This window comes from Balaenoptera acutorostrata, chromosome 6 (genome assembly GCF_949987535.1).
Source record: "Balaenoptera acutorostrata chromosome 6, mBalAcu1.1, whole genome shotgun sequence".
In the NCBI taxonomy this organism is placed as follows: domain Eukaryota; kingdom Metazoa; phylum Chordata; class Mammalia; order Artiodactyla; family Balaenopteridae; genus Balaenoptera; species Balaenoptera acutorostrata.
The window spans coordinates 47,689,139-47,707,072 of NC_080069.1; the positions used below are offsets into that span (position 1 = coordinate 47,689,139).

A 17,934-nucleotide genomic window follows, 5' to 3' on the forward strand; every position below is an offset into this window, starting at 1 on the left:
TCTGAACACTAATGCTCATTGTCTAGTGATTTAAATATGTAAGAGGTTGGAATGAGTATTTCCCATGCTTGAGTATACTTTGGAATTTGCTTTCCTTTTGATATTTTCTTGAAACCAAACCTTGATATTAGTTTGTTTCCTTGAAGAGGAAGAGGGCAAGAGATATTCATGTTCTCATTCATTGATTTGGATGTTCTGATTTCAACCCTCTGGTTTGAATACAAATATTCAGGTCATATTTTTATGTAAATATTTTATTATTGACTTTTCACTTACAGGCAAAGAAATACTAAGTTAACTCTTGAATTCTTATCTTAAATAATGATTTAATTAAATAGAATCTGAAATCTACTTTCTCATTGGGTTGAAACTCTTTGACATTTTTGCTCTTTAACTGTTTTTGATGCACAAAGTGAAAATTTATCTCCAAAAGAGACATGTGGTTTAGCTGTCTTATACTGTTTTGTTTTTTTTTTTTTATACTCTGTTTTTAAAATTTGCATTCCTTATAATCTTGGTCTGTTCAGGCTTACTATAACAAAATGCTATAGACTGAGTAGCTTACAAACAATAGAAATGTATTTCTCATAGTTCTGAAGGTTGTGATGTCCAAGATAATGGCGCCAACAGATTCGGTGTCAGGTGAGAGCTCATTTCCTCATTGATGGCCACCTTCTCACTGCATCCTTACCTGGAGGAAGGGACTAGGGACCTCTGTGGGGTCTGTTTTGTAAGGGCACTAATCCCATTCATGAAGGCCTACTCTCAAAAGCTAATCACCTCCCAAAGGTCCCACCTCCTAATACCATCACTTTCAATGTTTGGATTTCAACACATGAATTTTGAAGGAACACAAACATTCAGACCATGGTATTGATCATTAGTGGGAAGCTCAGTTAAGACATCAGTGTTATCGAGAAATAAAAGTCCCGAAACTGCACTAGAAATATTTTCTTCTTTCCGTTGCATCCTGCCGTTACCCCAGACCACTCCATGTGTATAGTTCATAACACCTCTACTCAATTTACCTGAAATTCAACTTCTTACCTTTTTCACTAAAACTACTAACTTTCCTCGAATCCAACCCTATTGTTACTATCTTGGTTCAGGCCCCCAAGATGTCTCTTTTGGTCTGTTGCAAGTTTTCCTAACTAGTTTCCTTGCCTCTACAATGATCTATTTAAAGCAAGATTCTCACCAGGTCACTCCTTGCTTAAACTTCATCAATGGTTTATCATTCCTAGAGAATAAAGTCCCAGTTCCTTAATAGAGTATATCAGGTTCTCAGTGGTCTTGCCCTGCCTATCTATCTTTCACATCTTTCTTATCTGAAACTAGCTGAGAAAAACAGAACTGCTTAGAAGTTTCCATGTGAATCATGGTGCATCTTGCCTCAAGTTTTTTGCTAAAATTCTCGCTCTGGGAAAGTCTCCCTATACCTTTATCCTTAGCCAGCTCCTGTTTAGATTTTAAGGCTGGGCTCACACTCCACTGTAGGAAGTTTTCCTTGGCGTATTTCCTCTGCTATTCCCAGATGCTGACAGCTGGGTTAGGTGCCCCTTTCTGTTATCCAGTAATGACACAGTGCACTTCCATATAATTTCTAAACTGAGTGTTATATCTCACGAATTGTCCTTCACTGTGTGAGCTCTTTGAAATGATTTATTTATCTTTGCATCTGTAGCACCGGGCAGAGTATCTGTACAGAGTAGATGCTGAATAAATTTGTTGACTGTATGAAGATAATAATGTGAATGTCCCTAGGAAACCTTCAAATGTGTTTGGATCACATTTATTCATCTGTTACATACATGTACTCCAGAAAGGATTTCTGTGTGGGAGAAAACATGGGATTAGTAGCACCCACTTTCCTTTGGAATTTCAGATTCCTTGATTTTCCCCAAATTAGAGGTGTGGAAGCAGATAAGGAGTGAGAATACTGGCCTTTACCCATACAGGCTTAAGAGTTTTAATTATCTGTAACATTACTTAAGGGGATTATAATAAATGTAGATTTTTTTACATTTATAGCAAATGGGATAATTAGGATTTACTGATACTAAGGTAGAATTTGGTATAATCCTGACTCATTATTGAAAAGGTTATGATAACATCATAACAATAATAATCCATTATAGTCTCCTCTATCCCTGTCATCTAGGTCAGTGCCATGATCAATCCATAGGCATTTATGAGTCATTTTTATGGGCCTAGGACAGTGCCAGGAGTTCAAGTGAGTAAAATTCCAGGATTAGGCTTGAGCATGATCTCATGAATGAGTGGGTAAATCATTTTAAGGGAAGTAAATAGAGTGTGTTTAGGATTAATGTAAGATAAGATGTAAAGTAAGATAAGGAGGATTGGCTACACTAAGGAATGTTTAAAAGACTTGTCAGATAATTAAAATGATGTGACACAGCAACGAAAATTCTTATAATGAAATATAAAAAGAATAGGATACAAAATTATATATAATGGGTGGATAGATATGTGATAAACAAAAATATAGTAAAATGTTAATGGTAAAATGTAGTTATTGGCATGTGGATGTTTACTGTAAAATTCTTTAACTTTTCTCTGTGTTTGAAACCTTTCATAGGAAAATATTTGAAAATTTGCATGCACATGATAATTTCAGCTATATACTAAGCATAGGTGAAAGAAAAACTGGAAGGAAATGGCACGAATGGGTATTTGTGCCAATTAAAATATTAGACATTTATTTTTCTTGGTTTTTATAATTTAAGAACATTTAAAAGTAAATGCAAAAAGGTTTTAACTGAGTTTGATTCAGAAATAAGAAATTCTTGATCAAAATATAGGAGAGTGAAAACTTGGACATTTACTACCTGCATGATCCTGGATAAATATTTAGTCTTAAATTTTCTAAACCTCAGTTTCATCTTTAGTAAATTGTGAATAAAAATACTACCAACTTCCTGAGGCTGTCATGAGGATTGAATATTTTTATAGGCACAGTGCGTAAGATAGGGCTTTGTACCTGGTAAATATTGGCTAATATTGTTAAGAAATGGACATTTTAGGAAATAATTACTATACAGATAGCTCCCTCCACCCTAGCATTGTGCATGTTTAGTAGGTGATGCACTCTTTAATCCTTGGAATCAGATGTTCTTTTTTTTTTTTTTTAATGAACTGTATTTTTTCTTAAAGCTTGTTAAGTATTTTGAAGAGCTTGGGAAAGAGACGCCAAAGCAGCATCAGAAGTAATGGTAGAGGGATAGCAGCCCTTGGGGAAAGTCAGAAGTAGCATTAAGTTTTCCACGGAGCACCCTTTGATCCTGTTGGTTTAGAGAACAAAACAGACGTTCCTTGCTCTTTGCCTATTACCACTCCCTGGGGAAAGAACCTGATCAGGAATGAGACATTATAGAAAAACAAAGTACAGAAAACGAGGCAACTCTTGAGGTTCAGTGGCAGGTTTTTGTGCTGTGATTTCTTCACCTTGAGCGATGGCTTGAGTCCGTGTAAATTCAGCACAGAGCTCTCCAATGCAGTTGTTTATACCTCCAATGTACAGACTTTTCATTACAGAAGGCTCATTTTCCCTTTCTGGGCCATGTTTACACTGAGATGATAAATAGTTCCACCGGGGTTGATGGAGGTTCTAAGATTATAAACTGTGGTTTACATACGTATCCTATCTTTTCCTGAGCCCAGAGGAAAGGATATGGGTGATTGCTTTGATTCATTTACTCCTTTTTTAATAAACATGCAAGGTACGATCATGGGCTATCTTTTATGGATTGCTTTACAAGGATTCCCTGGCTATGAAATCCTGAACCAGATATATCCCAAACGCAGAAATCTGCCAGGGGCAGGGATTGGGCTCAGAGTCCTCATTTGGCTGTTGGGAGCTAGAAAGCCAAGGGCTGTCTTCCAGGATGAGGAAATGAGGAAGGGGAAGATAGACCTGCATTGTAGCTCAGTTCCATTCTTGCCACAGACCGGACTCCTGCTGGGGATCGTATGGTTGTCAGATTGGAATGCCACCTAAAGAATTATACCTACCCCAGTTATACCTACCTTGACAGTATATAGTTGGGTTTGTGATATTAGCAGTATCAGAACACTTCCTAGCCAATAGATCTGAGTATAATCTTTCTCAATCATTTTCTGATTTCATGGCTTTCCTTAAAGACAAATATGGTGCTTCCTCCATCTCTGTATACCTGAAGATTAGTGATTGACGTGTGATGAATATTACATAAAGGTGTGCTATGTGAATGAATACATGAATGAATGAAGGGATTAATAAATGTTTCAGTTATTACATCAACATATTCTAGAAATACAGGCTGTTCTGATAATTCAGCTATCATTATTTTACATAAAAATGCTTTGGAGTACTGAATTTAAAAGTCCTCTTCTTGTGATCCATTTATAAGTTAGATTTACCTATATATTTTTGGAAATAACAGTTTTCCAATTATGAATGCAATATATGCCTATTACCAAAAGAAGGTCGCATTAAATATCTTTAAAATGACAATTGTATTTTTTCCTATATCTACAGATGACTACAGTTAACATTTTGAGATACTTCTATACTTTCTTCTATACTTTATACACACACGCAGACATTTTAAGTAACATAATTTTCTAAGTAATGAATGTGCCATGATTCATTTTAACCGGTCCCTTATTGATGAACACTTAAATTGTTTCTACTTTTTGACTGTCTTTTATAATTAAAAATAAATATGATTTTAGTCAAATTTCTGCATATATCAAGGATATATTCATTAAAGCAGAATTTCTATGTACTTTTTTCTTCTAAAAAGAATGTTTCTCTTACTTTTGAGTCTGATTTTTTTTTAAATTTTTTAATTTAATTTTATTTATTTTTTTATACAGCAGGTTCTTATTAGTCATCAATTTTATACACATCAGTGTATACATGTCAATCCCAATCTCCCAATTCATCACACCACCACCCCCGCCACTTTCCCCCCTTGGTGTCCATACGTTTGTTCTCTACATCTGTGTCTCAGTTTCTGCCCTGCAAACTGGTTCATCTGTACCATTTTTCTAGGTTCCACATATATGTGTTAATATACGATATTTGTTTTTCTCTTTCTGCCTTACTTCACTCTGTATGACAGTCTCTAGATCCATCCACGTCTCTACAAATGACCCAATTTCGTTCCTTTTTATGGCTGAGTAATATTCCATTGTATATATGTACCACATCTTGAGTCTGATTATTTTGAAAAATCTAATTTACTTATGCTGAATATCTTAATACCAGCATTAAAGATTTAAAATGCAGTTGTTGCAAAATTTAACATTGAAAATATCCCTGGAGGAGCATTTCTGTTATTATCTTTAAGATGTACACTATATTTACCCACATGGTTATTGCCATCACATAATTTCAGATTTTAGAGTTTGGTATATATTAAAAGTCTGAGGTCTAACATTCAAAATGTCTTTTATGTTTCACTACTCTAGATGACATATACTCTTTCAGGTTTTGAAAGTTGCCATAAAGCAGTAGCCATTTGTAAATAAATTGTCACAGAACTCTGCTGCTGTTCAAAATTTGACAGAAGTGGACTAGGAAACTAATTGTTCATACATATATGTGTGTGTGTATATATATGTGTGAAAGCATAGAAAATATCAAGATAAGTATAATAGACTGAATTTTGGGATTCTTTGTTCAGTGTGTGTGTGTGTGAGAGAGGGACAGAGAAGAAAGGAGGGAAGGGGGGAGAAGGGAACGAATATGAATATGAATAATGTGGAAATTTAATTCCCTGAATTCCTTGTCTCTTGAGGCATTTTTGCCCTTTTGGTTCTCCTACTAGATATCTCTTCTTCTCTTTTATTTTGTTCACATCTTTTACTCTTAAATTTACTCCAATCCTTCTATTCCCATCTATCCACAGTTTTTTAATTATTCTACTGGCATCTAAAACTAATAACATGGTAAGGGAAATAGCGATGCCTGGAAGTCTGTATATCAGGTCAGATCTACCTGGTATTTTTAAAAGCATTCTCCTCACACAGGAGAGTCTGTAGGCATTCTATAAGGCATCTGCACCTCTCTCTCCAGTGCCTCAGGAGATCTTTCTCGGTTCCCCCTGCTGCCCTTTCAAACCTACTTTGCTGTTATTGTACTTCCTTTGCTCCCATTGTCTGAACTCATTTGTTGTCTTCTTGCCTGGATCGTTTGGGTAGATGCTTTGCTCATAAGTACAGTCTGGTTCTTATTGCAGGTTCACCATTAAACATAATCTTGAGATTTTCCTCAGCTCTACATCCTACCACTGAGGTTAATTACATCACAATGTTTAGGCACAACTGTAGTTCCCAGGACTCAACCCATATTAAATGCAGAGAGTTTGGACAGATTACGTGACATGAGCCTCAATGTTCGGTCTTTTTTTTTTTTTTTGCTACGATTGCATTGTATCAAAAGTTATTAGCAATGGAGCGGCATCTTTAAGAATTTAGACTTTGGAATCAGGGAAACCTAGATCTGATTACAAGATCTGCCGCTTAAAAGCGGCATATTTCTTGGAGGTGGTGCTATGCAACCAGTGATAGTATCTGAGGAGCTCAGTGGACAGGCCTTAGGGCACACAAACTCAAGATCTCTCAGGAGGGGATGCCAGCAGCCCACAGCTGGCACCTCTGAGAGGACAGAATGAGCCGGTTCTGGAAGGCCTTGAAAAATCTGTGGACAGAAGCTACTTTCTGCTAACAGAGTAGAGAATGATTGCTAAGGCAATGCTGGAAGCAAATGAACATGAAGTAATAAGTCCTTTTTGCCCTTTCTCTTGCCCCCCAAGCTCTTCCCAATGCCTAACAGGAAGTCAGCTGGCAAAAGAGGGATGTGGTGTGCAGAGACCCAGCCCTGAAATCTCAATGCAAACTACAGGAGCTGGTCTGGGGGCTATGAGACAATAGCTTAAAAACTGACAACATTCTTACCAGGCCTCTATTGAGAGGGAAATTAGAGCAGCCTTCTTTGTTCAAAATCTGTGAAGTGAACCTGTCAAGAGGACTTGAGGCATCAGTATTATTTGATGGACCCAGTAGACTCATTTTCTAGTTTTTGGGAAAAGAGACTCACTTGTTCCATCCAGTGCAATTGTAATTACTATTTTTGCAGAAATAGAAGTCTGGGAAGCCACCAGGAGAGTGAAGCAACACAATTTGTTCTAAAGTGACTAATTTAAAGTTGATCACTATGACATGCCTCCTTAAGCTTGAGATGTTTCACACAATCAGGTTTTCAGTATTTTCATTAGTGTGATTTGCATAACCAAGATTTTATTGAATTTTTTGTAGAGGGTTCCATTGTAATGAAACCAACATAGCTATTAAAAGGATAGACCTGGGCTGATGAATAAATGTGATTTCATTGTATTTTATGTGATTGCACTGTAATTTCTTGCAGTAAATTTGACTTCTAAGGTATGTGTGTGTGTCCGTGTGTGTGTTTGTGTGTGTGTGTGTGTGTGTGAGAGAGAGAGAGAGAATGAGAGAGAGAAAGAGAGAGAAAGGTATATAAGAATAGGGACCATTAAAATTGCCAAATTTTTTTTGACACAGCATAATACCGTGTGAATTTATAAATGAGGTTTCAGTTTGCAAAATGTCAAAGCTAGAATATATATATATATACACACATACACATAAACATATATATATGTGTATACATATATAAAGTTATATGTTTTTCATAATAATTAAAGTGATTAAGGACAATGAATAAATATGTTTCAATATTATATGATGGTTTTATTTTATGCATTCATCTTTTATCTTTTTTTTTTTTTTGGCCGCACCACGCGGCTTGTGGGATCTTAGTTCCCCCACCAGGGATTGAACCCGTGCCCTCGGCAGTGAAAGCATGGAGTCTTAACCACTGGACAACCAGGGAATTCTCTGTATTCATCTTTTAGAAGGACATGCAGAAGCATCTTAAAAAGAGAAAAGCTATAACATACAAATTATTTTTTTTCTTGCTATAACTTGATTGCTCTCATAGTTTCTCTTATCATTTATATGCTATTACTGATATTTAGATCATTTATTTTGAAACATTGAGTAAAAATACTCAGTTTGATGTGAAAATTATATCCCAATTATTATTTTCTAATATCTATTTAAGAATACCCATTGGCTTATACAAACAAATAGAATGAAATTCATTATCCAAAAATACAAGTAATATTGTCATCAGGGATGGATACATCAGATGGGATTGTGAATCTGCAGTCTAGAAATATGTATGTGAATTTTTTTCAGAATTAGAGCAAAAGCAGCCAGATGGAAATGACATGAGGAATTTGAGGTGAACACTATTAGAAGGAGCTAAGTTTTATTTATTTTTTTACCACGTTCCCAAGAGTTTTTGTTTCATTTCATTTAGAGAATCCATTGGAGAATGTTTCAAGATGTAGAACCCTTATATGTGAAGTGTCCCGAATGAAGTTGGAGCGTCCGCATTGAAATTTCTTCGTGTTGTGGTAAGATGAAATGACTCTTAATATATTGGATTGGCCTTTGAAGAATGTGATGAGAAGTGTGTGTGTGTGTAAATAAAAGTTATGACAGTTTGTAACCCAGTACATAAGTTTGGGTTTCGAAAACGACTCTTTTTTATCATTTTGCCGTGATTATTTTTTGGTGCCTTAAGAGGAGTGGAACACAATAGGGAACTCAAATTTGTTATCGTTAATTTCCTACTGTGTGTATGTATATTATTATTATTATTATTTTTAAATTATTTATTTTATTTATGGCTGTGTTAGGTCTTCGTTTCTGTGCGAGGGCTTTCTCTAGTTGCGGCAAGTGGGGACCACTCTTCATTGCGGTGCGCGGGCCTCTCACTGTCGCGGCCTCTCTTGTTGCGGAGCACAGGCTCCAGACGCGCAGGCTCAGTAGTTGTGGCTCACGGGCCCAGTTGCTCTGCGGCATGTGGGATCTTCCCAGACCAGGGCTCGAACCCGTGTCCCCTGCATTGGCAGGCAGACTCTCAACCACTGCACCACCAGGGAAGCCCTATATTATTATTTATATTAGTTATTAAGTCAACAGAACAGCCATAGGAAGTAGGTATTATTCTCACAGTGCAGATGTGGAAAATGGAAGTTCAGAGAAATTAAAACCTTGTCCAAGATGATGCAGCTAGTAAATGACACAAGAGTGATTTGATTCCCTGTTCTACTCTTTCTGCTGCCATGCTGCCTATAGCACTTGTGATAGGTGAGGAGCCAAAGGATTAACGTCGGTCTTGAAGGCAAGACCCTCAAGTTTTAAACTGTTATTTAGAAAAGAGTCATAATTGCCTTCCCTCAAATAGAAAACCAAAGTGAAGGAATTTCTTTTATATTTTCACTACTCTTGAAAAGAGAAAGATTTCTGTAAGTCATTGACTAGTTATATAGATGATGGTGTTTCAAAGAAATTGAAAGTTATAGAAAAAATGACATGGAAAATGTGTGCTATAATCTTCCCATTCACCTTTGCTATTAAATGAAAATCTGTTGTAGGCTTCCTCTGAGCAAATACCCTGTCATGGCCGACAACATACTTTAATGGAAATGGTACCAATTCTTCCTTTACAGGTAACTGGTATATGACTCAAGCAACTTGAGTCTCTTCCCTTTTCTGTTACTTATACTATGAGGTTGTTGCAAGATTGCATTGAAATAAGAGGTAACATATGGAAAGCACCTGTAATTCTGCCTGGCACACTAAGATAGAATCCTTATCAAAGAATTGATGATGTAAAAGCTATCAAAAATAAGCTCTTATTTTGTTGTAGTTCCATCCATAAAGACTTGTAATTAAAGAAATGTTTGGGACTTCCCTGGTGGCACGGTGGTTAAGAATTCGCCTCCCAATGCGGGGGACACGGTTTGATCCCTGGTCGGGGAACTAGATCCCACATGCACGCAACAACTAAGAGTTTGCATGCCACAACTAAGGAGCCAGCCAGCTGCAACTAAGGAGCCCACCAGCCTCAACTAAGACCTGGCACAACCAAAAATAAATAAATAAAATAAATAAAATTAAAAAAAAAAAAGAAATATTTAATGTGTGAAAGATTCTCTCCATTCAACATTACTTAAAGTCAGGCTCAAATGTATTTTATTTAAATAGAATTGTTTAAGGTAATTGCAGATGGCTGATTGAAACCTTTAGAATTCCAGGACACTTTAGGTGCATTAATTTATAAATGGCAATACGCAGGCTCTTTTGTTCTAGGGATTAAGCAGTACCATTGGATTTAGTTGATCTCGCTTTCTTACCTAAAAATTTTCAAGCAAATTTTCCCTAGTAATTGCAAACTAGATGCCCACTGTGTCCCTGTGAGTCATATTTGCTTGGGCTATTCAACAGTGACACCTTGACAATCTGTAAAGCTTTCTCTCATGACCTTCATGCTTTCAGAGTCTTGCTTGTGTGTTGGTAATGATCAGCAACGTTTCTGTGGGAACAGATACCATTCCTGCAGTTGAAGATTACATTTTCACTTTGTATGTCGTGAAATGGAAAAATAAAACCAAACAACTTTCAATGTGAGATTCTGAGAAGAAGACTTCAATCATCCTTGAGTTCCAATGTGTGTTTTCCCTCCTTTATAGTAGAGTAAGAGCCTATAAAATTAATGAATGCAATGAAGGTCTTCGACTAGAATCTCCAACATAAGTAGACAGAGGCTCCCCTGGAGCACCATGGGAGGGGAATCTAGGCCATTCTTTACTTAAGCTATTTTCAATTAGTTTACATTCTGAAAACACCTGCCAAATTGTTCACATCCCTCCTATGCTGTATTACTTCTCAATTTAAGAGTTTTGCATTTGAACAGAGGCTGTTAAATAAATAATCCCAAATTCCCACTTTATATCCAGCTTTGGATTGAGTCAAGAAGTTGTTGTTTCTAAGGGGTAGTGTTCTTTGCTTAGGCCCTCATTTCTTTTTGCTTTTTCTCTGTAATAGCATGTATTTGCTTCATGTCTTGCTAACTTTAAGGTAGTGATCAAGTTACTTAACCTCTGTTCATCTCAGTATTATTCATCCTGATATGAGGATCATAAGAATTATATTGCAGATGTTTTCAGATTCACAAAGAATGTGTGTAAATCACCTACTGCTTAGAACATTGCTGATGATTTTAAATGGCAGCTTTATATCTAGATCTGCTTGTAGGTTGGACAACATGACTCTCCTAAATATTCATCAAGAATTCCTTGGAATCTTCCAAAAAAGAACAAAATTGGTTTAAAAGATTGGGTTGACTCATGAAAGGGGACAGGGGTGTAAGAGGAAGCCTCAACTTGCACATGCATGCCTAACCAGAAAATTAAACATTTTATTCACAAATTATCAAGCCACAGAAAAAAATAGTTACCTTAGGTTTGTTCATATTGCCTGTATGAGAATGTCCCTTTTCGTGAGCTTTTTCATATTTGTATCTCTAGTCCAATAGTTCTCAAATTTTAGTGTTTACAAGAACATATAAGAAGTTGACAGAACAAATAAATAAGAAAATACTGTCCCAGTTAATAACAACAGGAGTTCTGAGTTGGCTAATGTTTACTGAAAACCTTCTAATAACCAGTTGCTTTCAGATGTATTAGTTTATCAAATCTTAATTCTAGTCCTTCTCAGTAGTTAATATCCCCATTCTACATATTAATAAAAATAGACTCATAGAAGTCACTGGCTCATCAGGCTATGAAGTTAGAAAATGATCGGGCCAGAACTCAATCTTGGCACCGCGTCGGTGTGCAACTGCTACATCTGCTTCCTAATCCTAGGGTAATTCAATGTTCCAGTCATGAAAGGCTTTGTTGTATGGCAGCCAGCAGCAGAAGCACATATGGGGACAATCAACCTGTATGTGTTTTGCTTAAGCTCCTGAACACTTAATTCACCGTCACCCTCTGAGTTGGACTTTGAAAGGCATCAGTAGAGCAGGCCTATTTCATCTGCTTTGTAAACTACTCAGAAATTTTCTGAAAAAAAATTCAAGTATTTTCTGTAGATTCTTGTTGTTTTTCACCAGTGTACTTATTGATTTTTATCCATTCTGCCAGTTGCCTTTTTATCTAGGTTTGGCTAGATGTCTAAGTTCTCCAATGGGATATGAGCTACGATAATGTGTGCCATGTCCAGGTCATGTCCTTAAAGGGCACGTGTGCATGCTTCTCCTCCTTCTTCCTCTAGTAGCTTGGAAAATGAACGTGAGATAGTATGTCATGGTGAGCCATTTTGTATCATGTAGACAAGGGCAATTGTCTGAAGGTAGAACAACAAAGGACCCTGGATTCCTGGCTTAATTTATAGAGCAAAACAGTCCAGGATGGCTTTTCTACTAAGTGGTGTATGGAAGATGAATAAGCTTGTTTAGCCATTGCCATTAAGCTATTGTACGTGATGGAAAACATACCCTAATGAATGAATGCATTCTTTGATAAATGTGTTAGCCATGACTGCCTGGCATACTATGACTCCTTTGGGAAGTCAATCTTAGCCTGAAAAGAAGCACAGTTCCCTTAAATGAAGAACACTGTGGTGGTTTCCTAGATATTATTTATCTAGACTTTGAAACATCTCACCTTGCCCCTCTTACTCCTTATACTATTCTCCTGATCACCTTCCTCCAGCTCTGTTTTCCTTTCAGCCCATCCCCTTCCAGAAAAATATATAAATTTGTCACTCTTTTCAACTCTCTTTGCTATTGCCTTATCTTTAATGCATTTACAGTATGAAGGAGGCAAATATGAGACAATAGGAATAATGAACCCTGAGATGAACTTCAGAGTCCTAGCCCTGCTGAAAGACATTCAAAGTAAACTTAAAATACACACACACACACACACACCAGGCTATCCAAATAAAACTGTCTATAGTTACATTAAGTAGACTTCTTAAACTTCTGATACCTAGATAACAATGTCCAAATCTACACAATCTGTAAGATTTTCTTCATTGTTCCTTGCCTCACCCGGTCTGTCCTCATTTTACATTTAGGACAAAACTAAATTTTATTTTCGCACATTTTTAGTATGTCTCCTTGGATCTTTATTTTAGAGAAGATTTAAAATCTATATTTATTTTCATCATAGCCAAAGAATGCCTTGGCGTCTTATGGACACAGTGTTCTCCTAGCTTCACAGTCTAATCTGGAGTCACTCTTTTTTAACTGCAATTCTGGTACACAGAATGCTCCCTACCAAATGACTGGTTGGATGATGATATCGGCACTCAGTCCTAGACTGAGATCCCTTGGCTGTTTATCTTGCCTCTTAATACTACAGTTTGTGCACCTTCTGAATAACACAGTGCATGCTTGGTATGTGCCTTAAAATATCTTATGGTTGGTTGGCTTCTGCAAGGCAGTATTTTATCATTCTCTCTGTCACTCCCTTGATGGCTTCTTCTACCTCTGAGCATACTTGCTGGCAATTTCAACTCAATGGTCTACACATAGTATCTCATTTAATTCCCCTAAACCACTGAAATAAGTATAATGACCACACCTGAGTCACTGACTTAAGACTTATTTGTACCAGACATTGTTTTAAGCAATCAGAAGCAAGGTATCAATTAAGCCTTCCAGTTGCTCACTCTCTAATAGGGAAGATAAATAAGTTTAAAAAACCCCAACTTTTAAGTATAACAGTATAAAACTTAAGTCTTATAGGCAGGGAGAAAACTGCTCAGTGTTACTAGAGGGGGAAGAAGGGCTAAGATCAGGAAATGTTTGAGAATCTACTTCAGTTGAATGCAGAAACATGAGGAGACAGATTTGGGCAGATTAAATGACTTTTCCATAATGTCACAGCTAGCTAATGGCAGAGGATGGGCAGGGATTCATACTCAGGTGATTCTGATGTCAGAGCCCATGGCTTGCTGCAGAGTTCTTTGGTTCTTAGCCATTGCTGTAATTGAATGCTGTTCACAAATTGGTACCTCTTGCTGCTGACCCCCATCACTTATTCCACTTGCTTCTCAGTTATAGTTTTAACTTAGTAGTGAAGATGATATGCAAATTCAGATATTTTTCAAGAAAATAACTTCTAAATTTTCAGTTTCTATATGTACCCTTTCCTGAAAGTGGTCCAGCTGAGGTTCCACTTATGATCCACTGGTTCTACTTTTCCACCTCCCCTTTCACAGTTATTCCTCTTTCACTTTACAGCACAAAGGCATGCTTCTCACTAGTGTCTTTACTTCTAATGGTATGCTCAAGGAAGAAAAGAAGGGGGAGCACCTTATTTCTTTCAGATGATACTGTCTTAATCTACTTGTTGTCTGCCACTTATCCAGTCTTCTATTCATCTACCCCGACCTTCTTTCAGATTCCTTTCTATAAGATGGAAGCTTCAAGCATCTATATACCCAAGGTTTTAAGGAACATATATTTAAAGTATGTATCAATTATATAATAAGCCAGAAATTATATGCTTTGTAAGTATACAAACATATGCCAAGTTTGTGTCTGATGTCAACTTTAATAAGGTGTGGGAGTATGTAGTATGTGTATGTGTGTGTGTGTATGTGTGTTTCAAAATGTTTCAAAGAAAAATACATTTAAAGACCTCCTCCCAAGTGTTATTTCTCTGGGAAGCTGCTGAGAAGTGGATAGGAGGACACATATTCCCAGGTCTCCATCATTCCCCATGCTCCCTACCTCCAAGCATTTTCAGGCTTATTCTTGAGGTTGTTGGATATTTGCCTTTTGGATAGTGCAAGCATTAGCAGTCAACCCTTTGAAGATAAATATCACCCAAGTATTCTGCAATGCTGTTAATTCTCTAGTTGATTTTACCACCATTTTTTTCATTGAAGAAATTAATAGATAATATATAGGCCATTAATTTTATCTGAGTTAAAAATTTTGATGCTTATAATAGGTTTCCGGACTTATGTATTAAGTGAATGAATAAATGAGTGAAGGGTTTATCTAATGTAGAAAGCAGAGTGATAAGAGTTTTAGCTATTTCTTGAAAATGTGAGAGATTTATACTGTTATATTTATACATGTTTGTCTAGCTTTGAAGATTTATTTTCTGATTTAGGAAGCTTACTTTATCCTGCCTGGGCTTATCACACAGTATTAGATAATTTAATTGCACAGTATCATTACCGTGTAAGTACCAAGGAGGCATTTGTGGTGTTGTCATTATCTGTTGCTCCAAGCTATATCACACAATCATTGAGAATGAGAGAAAAGCATGTTTCTTCTCAAGTTTGAAAAATGACAGTAAAATTGTGATTGCAGCATAATTAAATCTGTGTATCTAGATACTAATAAATGCCCTGCTGTCCTGGAATTCAAAAGAAGTGTCAGGCCTTGTCTGGCACTGGCCACAGTCTCTAAACTTTTTTTTATAGCTTTTGTAGCTAATGACTAGCTTGGCAGCTTTCAAGAGACTTTTGCCACTTTATATCCATACTAAACTCCATTACTGAATCAGCTTATTTTCTTTTAACTTTACTTTTTCCTTTCTTTCTTTTTTCACTTTCTTTTCTCTCTCTCTCTCTTTTTTCTGGTTTGTTTTGTGTGTGTACATGTGAAGGGGGAGTGGTGGTAATTTGGGGTGAAGAGGTAAATATGAGTGTTCCTTTTTAAGATGCATTAGTCAATTTTCTTCTTTTCAGGGGCATTTAAAGCAGAAAGTGCATGAATAAAATTAATTGCATAACTCTGTAGACACCTGTCAGAATCTTGACATATTCAGTCCCTATAATTGGCATTGTATATTCAAAGTAAGTTTTGCAAACAGCAGGAGCACAGGCTGCCTGAGAGCTGCCTGTTAAAAAGGGGCAATCTGCAGTAATGGAAGGTCTGTCAGCAATCCTCATAGTTATAGAAGCCACTGGCCAGAGTCTCACAAAACCTCCTTCCCCATTCTGATTTCTTACACATATACACATACAAAGTTTTAGGGCCTATTTTATTTTATTTTATTTTACTTATTTATTTATTTATTTAAATTTATTTATTTTTTAAAATTTATTTATTTATTTTTTTATTTTATTTTTGGCTGCGTTGGGTCTTCGTTGCTGTGCACGGGCTTTCTCTAGTTGCGGCGAGCAGGGGCTACTATTCATTGCGGTGTACGGGCTTCTCATCGTGGTGGCTTCCCTTGTTGTGGAGCACGGGCTCTAGGCACACGGGCTTCAGTAGTTGTGGCTCGCGGGCTCTAGAGCGCAGGCTCAGTAGTTGTGGCACACGGGCTTAGTTTCTCCACAGCGTGTGGGATCTTCCTGGACCAGGGCTCGAACCCATGTTCCCTGCATTGGCAGGTGGATTCTTAACCACTGCGCCACCAGGGAAGCCCAGGGCCTATTTTATGATTTCATAAGCCACTGCAGTCTCGTTGAATGTCTTGACATATCACTGAAGTAAAACCGCTGTGTTAGTTAAGATAATACTAGCTTCAATAACAAACAAACCCCAAGATGTCTAATACCTTGAGCAGAATAGAATTTAATTTTAGTCATTTAAAGTCAAAAAAGGTGACTGCTCAACTCTTATTCAAGCAGAGATTCAAAGGTCTGGGCTCCTTCCATCTTGTGGCTGGCTATTTTCAAACTGTGACTTCCAAGACGACCGTATTTAGTTTCATTTAGCTGGTAGAAGGGAAAAAGGCGTAAGGAAAACTAGTGGGGGTTTTATGGGCCAGGCTCAGCAGTGGTGTTTCACACTTTCACTCAAGTTCTATTGGCTAGAACTCGCCAGTGAATGGAGGCTGGGATATAGAGCCTACCTGTGTATCCAGGAAGGAAAAAACACAGTTTTGGCAAATAGCTAACCAGCAACATGTTAAGATTTTGAAACTGCAGTCGTCAGTCCTTGTATAAAGGGGAAGAAGGTGACCAACAGCAGAGGTAGACACAAGGCAATGGAGAAATTATAAAATGTAACACAGTACTTCATAAGTGATTTTTATAATTATATTGATCTTCTCAAGCAGAGTGAAAAATGCTGATTAGTTTTGCAACTACTGACAAGTTAAACACAGCCGCAAGCAATGCTGGGTCCCACTAGTAAAGAGAGCTTAATTCTTATAAAGGCTGAAAGACAAGTTGGTCCGTTTATTCTAGACTGGGTTGTAAAGGACTACAGGTCAATAAAGGTAAGCACCAGCTTTTGTCTCAGAAAAAAAATCAGAAGGGTGGGGATAGAAATGCACTGCAGTCATTCATTCATCCCACACACATTTCTTAGGTACCTTCTGTATACCAGATACTATACTTAGCCTTGAAGATAGGGAAATTAGTAAGATAGACCTTTGCTCTCAAGACCTCACATGTGAGTGGGAGCAGGAAACCTATAAACTAATAGCCAGTTATGTTATCATAGTTGAAATTCTGTGAAGGCATAGTTGAGGGAGTGATTACCTCTACTTAGAGGTATCTGGGAAGACCGCGTAGAGGAGATGCTATTTAATCTGGTGCTGGAAGTATGAGTCTTTTCAGACAGAAGAGACACTTCTAGGGAGCATTAAACCCATGATTAAATATATGAAAAAGCATGGTAGCTCAGAGTTATGAAGGAACATGGGATGAGCAGAAATAGGACATTTTTTGCATTTCTGGAAAATAGAGGCTTTGCAACAGGATGTAACAGTCTGGGGAAGCCAGTTTGTGAACAATGGCTTCAGCCTCAAGGGTGAATGAAATAGTAGGTCTTTGAATGAGGTCCTAGCAGAGGAAAGAGTGAATGATCTCCGTGTATGTCACTTCTTCTCCATCAGCCCTCTTAGAGTCTTCTAACTGCCTTCTAACTGTAGACCATAAGGCACTCCTCCTCACTCACCCCCATGGTCACTCTTTCTGCACCATATGTGTTCCCAGGGAATTATAAAAGGAATACAGCTACACAGATAGAATTTGCTGAAATAAGTGCAGGAAGATAATGAAAAAAAACAC

General features: G+C 37.2%; 1 protein-coding gene across 1 annotated transcript in view; it reads left to right on the forward strand.

Annotated features, from left to right (window-relative positions):
• LINGO2 (leucine rich repeat and Ig domain containing 2) overlaps positions 1-17,934 on the forward strand; it is a 1,241,515-nt gene that overhangs the window by 242,104 nt on the left and 981,477 nt on the right. Inside the window, exon 2 of the mRNA XM_057549420.1 lies at positions 8,411-8,507. The gene's annotated coding sequence lies outside the window, so the exon portion shown is untranslated. The remainder of the gene's footprint in view (positions 1-8,410; positions 8,508-17,934) is intronic.